This window comes from Galeopterus variegatus, unplaced genomic scaffold (assembly GCF_000696425.1).
Source record: "Galeopterus variegatus unplaced genomic scaffold, G_variegatus-3.0.2 Scaffold821, whole genome shotgun sequence".
Lineage (NCBI taxonomy): Eukaryota > Metazoa > Chordata > Mammalia > Dermoptera > Cynocephalidae > Galeopterus > Galeopterus variegatus.
Genome location: NW_007726932.1, coordinates 12824 through 17508, shown reverse-complemented (window position 1 = coordinate 17508; position 4685 = coordinate 12824). Strand labels below are relative to the sequence as shown.

The 4685-nt window shown below is 36.5% G+C and overlaps 1 protein-coding gene across 1 annotated transcript in view; it reads left to right on the top strand.

Annotated features, from left to right (window-relative positions):
* Positions 1-4685, top strand: part of GRM7 (glutamate receptor, metabotropic 7) — a 387698-nt gene that overhangs the window by 379668 nt on the left and 3345 nt on the right. The window contains exon 10 of the mRNA XM_008572684.1: positions 3994-4114. The gene's annotated coding sequence lies outside the window, so the exon portion shown is untranslated. The remainder of the gene's footprint in view (positions 1-3993; positions 4115-4685) is intronic.

Sequence of the window (4685 nt, the reverse complement as noted above, 5' to 3'; positions counted from 1 at the left end):
ATCTTTATTTTATAATGATATTCTGAACACAAATCATATCTTGCTCTTTTTTTTTAATCCATTTAGCACTATAAGACAGGACAATAGTGCTTTCAAAGAGTAATTACATTTCCTGTTGATTTTAGATGGATGCCAGCCACTCAGTCTTTAATTTAGGATGTATTGTTCACATAGTTATTTCCTTTTTCCATATCAACATGATCTGTCCTAGTTTTTAAATAGGGCATTCTTTTCCACCAGTGAATATATAACTACATTCCAGTGAGATTTCAAGTTTTTGCAGCACAAGTGCTTGTCAAAACACTACAGCTCATCACTTTAACAGTCCTTTTACATGAGACTGCCTGAGAATAAATGAGAGGGAATTTTTCCTGGGTAAAAATGATAGATTTAATCTCAATCCATTAAAAATTCTCTTTATTTTCCATTCTCAGTTGATGCCTTTTGGTCTAAAGAGAGTAAGATGAAAATATTTTAAGTCCATCTTTCAGTTAAAAAATACTTTTAGGATGTGCTGTTCAGAAATAAATTCAAACTTTTTGCTAGGACTGTTTTGCTTGAAAATTTTTCATTAGAGAGATCGCAAGAGAGTAAGCAGTGAAGTCATAGCATGGGGGAAGGGTGAAATATTGCTTGATAATGTGGACTGGTCTTTCTCTTCTTTATGTTGACATCCTGGGACTTTTGTCCATTCATTGTTCTGTTTCTTCCTATCTTTGTATTTGTAATGGTATTCTGAATACAAATAATGTATGTATTTGATCTCCTTTTCTGACCAGTGTGAATGTGACTTTACAAATTAATGATACACATCTTATGTAGCTGCTTAAAAATAATTGGAAATGGAGGTTGGTCTAAGTTACATTTATGCAAAGAGTAAGTGATTCACCTTGCTCTGCTTAACAATGATACTGGTAAACTTGGGAGACTAGAAAGAAGTCACTTAATGTTGAGTGTTCAAATCCATTTCTAGTCAGTTGCTCTCAGGGAAACAAAATAGTAAAGAGATAACTATAAATTCAAGAGTGACCTTTTGTACTGTTGTGCTATTAAAACCTCAGTGTCTGGGCTGGCCCGGTGGCGCACTGCTACAGTGCACCGCTTGGGAGAACGGCGGCGCTCCCGCCGAGGGTTCGGATCCCACATATAGACCGGCCGCTCACTGGCTGAGCAAGGTGCGGGCGCAACACCAAGGGTTGCGATCCCGTTGCCGGTCCCGGTCTGGTACGGGCGCGACACTGAGGGTTGCGATCCATTGCCGGTCATGAAAAAAGACAAAAAGGAAAAAAAAAAAAAAACCTCAGTGTCACCACCATGTTCCAACAGAGACACACTGTATACAGTAAATCGAACATTTGCTTGTAAGGGGTTAAAGGAAGCATCTTCAAATTCAGATAGAACAAAAACTAACCTGGTTTGAAATGCATTCCATATGATGATACTTCAAAAAGTTCATGGAAAAATGGAGTTAAAAGGTAATATGAATCTTTCCATGAGCTTTCTGAAGTACCCTTGTTTGAAATACCTTGTTTGTATACCTCTGTTTGAAAGCACTCTCCTCTTACAAACACCATAGGCCAGACCTCAGCAGAATCAATACTTCTTTCATCTTTTATCTGAATGTTTATAAACTTTAAAACTCTGCAAAGTGTTAGCAATCTAATTATATTTATTTTAAAACGCAATTAAGAAAAAAAAAAGAAAAAGCCATTAATCTGGCATCATCAAGGAACAGGTTTCTTTGTTAGGAGGTAAAATTTCATACTACAGGGTACTGTTCTGATTAAAAAATTTGAAAAGTTGAATTTAGCCTTGCAAGTATGGACATATAACAGTCCTGAATCATATTTTTATGAGGTTTTACTCTTCTAAGCAAGTACACAGATTATAAGATTATTGACATCTCACTAACTTTTTAAATGGTGTCATAAAAGATTATTAATCTCTTGTTTCTTGTAATTACTATAATGGCAATGCAAACTTTTGTGTCATGTCAACACTCTCCCTATTTAACATTCAATGTGATGTCTTTGCTCTAACTGGAAACCACTTCAATTTAAATTCCACTTTGAAACACTATAAGTAGAGCATAGCAAAGAATATATGTTATCTGACCTTTGACATTAAATCACCTTAGAAATAAATGCAGCTATAAATCTTTTTGGCATATTTCTCTGCCTAGTAACTCTGTGAAACACCATCATTTCTCTCGTCAAGGTTGGATATCTCAGCATATTTTCAAAAACCAATTAATATTTGCCATCTCTGTTCTGCAACTTTAGTTCAACTTGCAGAATGGGATGAAAGGTCACGTGGCAAGTATTTCTACTAGTTCTCTGCATAAAAGACATATACAAAACATACCCCAAAGTCAGGTTTTACATTTAAGCATTGCATTGCATTGCACTGTCTGGTCAAGATATATGAGCTGTAAGGGTTTTCTGAAGTTGGGTCAATCAAAGAAATGCTTGCCAAGCACCTGTCCTCTGGGCCAGCCTGAACTGACTAGGAATGAGGGACGGAAGTGGACAGTGCCCTTGGGGAGCTCAAATCTAATGGAAGACTGAAGGTAAGCCATTGTAATTCAGTGTGGCAGGGGCTCTTGGTAGAGATATGTACTAAGTGCTATCAAGCTATATGTGGAGAATATTGCCTAGGAGATTTGGTTTTTGCTGGCCTTAAAGGTTGAAAGACTCCAGGCAGCCACTCCAGGAGAGGCACTTGAGGCAGGAAGAAACATGCACAGAGAACCTAGAGTACAAAGAATATGGTATGTTCTGGGACTAGAAAGCTATTCTGTGAGGCTGATATACTGGATTTTGAGGCAGATGGTTTCAGGGGGTGACACATGAGAAGTAGCCTGTGAATAGAGGGGCTGAATCTCCTTTATCTTTGTACCTTTAGTATACTTTGTGGCAAATACTAGGCTGTCAGAAAAAGTGCGTGGAATGAATTGGGCATAATACCTCACATACCGAAGGCTCCTAGCCATACCAAGAACCTAGTAGGTATCATGTAAATATTTATGAATGAATAATTATTTATTAAAAATAAGAAAATACCAAGTCTACAACCTCAGCAGGGGGGATTGTATTCTTCTAGATAAAACAGCTAAAATTACAAAGAGCTCCCTGAAATGACAATTTTTTACCCTGATGTCACAGGTTTCAAAAATACATTGTAGGTTTTATGTACAATTCCTAAAACTGACATCAATGATACCTCTGCACTTATGTAATTAGTATCTCTTCTGATGCACTAAAACCATGTATAAAACCAACAAAAATTTATGCCTGCTTCTTTCCTTTCATGGACTACGAATATCCTATTTTTCTTTCAAAGGACACATGAACTTGAAAGTTTCCGTTGGAAATAGATCCTAAGATCTTGCTTTAAATGGTTATAGATTCTAATTTGGCAAAAACAAAAATATCAACAATCAAATTGGTAATTTTCTGTTTTTTGAGTGCATTTTCTTAAAGACTGCCATTCAGGACAGATTTTTTGTTTTAGATCCTAAGTATCATTTGCATTAAAAAAAAAAACAAAAAAAGTGTGCATCCTAAACCAAGGTCAGTTAATCTCTGAAATCTTTCTGCCCCCAATTATTGTGGATAAACATCTTCTCAATATTCAAGTCATGATAACTTGTTTCCACCTACTAAAGTCACATCTCAGCTTCGAAGATTTTTCTTTTTCTTTTTTTTTTTTTTGGCTGTACAATGGAACTTGGATGCATTTTAAATTAGCTTTCTCTTGGAAACTTGTTTCCACCTACTAAAGTCACATCTCAGCTTCGAAGATTTTTCTTTTTCTTTTTTTTTTTTTTTGGCTGTACAATGGAACTTGGATGCATTTTAAATTAGCTTTCTCTTGGAATCAAAGGTAATTATTATTTCTCTTTATGATCTACATGAATATTCTCATTACTTTTTCTTCTTTTTAAGTTGAAGGTCAGTGTTGAATTCCCTTTATATTTCTGCCCTCTTTCAGAGTAACCTCTGAGGACCCAAGGTTGCACAAGGAGGATTGAGGAAATGTCTTCAGAGCTGTTCTTGCTAAGCTGACACAAAAACTTAGGAGAACATGACATGAATCACCAATCCCACTTTCTGTAAGTGTTGGTCCATTTATTGGTTATAACCTTGCACGTGCTCTCCTTTTCTCTGTTGGAGAATAGAGAAAACTGGACTGGGATTCTAACCCTGGCTCTGATACTTGAGGTAGCATAAGCTTCATCACCTCCTGGACTTCTGAGATGGTGGATAACTTGTATCCTATCCAATCCTCAATTTCCTCATGTGTAAAATGGAAACACTTTCCTTGATGGGATACCGTGGAGGAGGCATGGAATCCTGTATATGAAAGCCCTCCTTTGTAAGGGCTATGCCTAGTAGCATTGTTAGTCCCTCCTCATCTCTCTCTGTTTTATATATCTTTTATTTTAATTTGCTTTCCTTTCTCTCTCACTCTCCTTTTTCTTTTTTGTGGATAACTTTTTTTTTTTTTTAAACCATCAGAGTTCGAAGGAATCCTGTCTAGATTGCCAATGAAATCAGGCAACCTTTTCTCTAGGTACAAGACCTATTTTTGAGATGCATCACTGTGGTCTTTTGATGGGTCATTAATAGTCTTTCAACTTTCTGAAATTGACAGAGAAAGCTATTAGTCACTCAGCAAGGGTG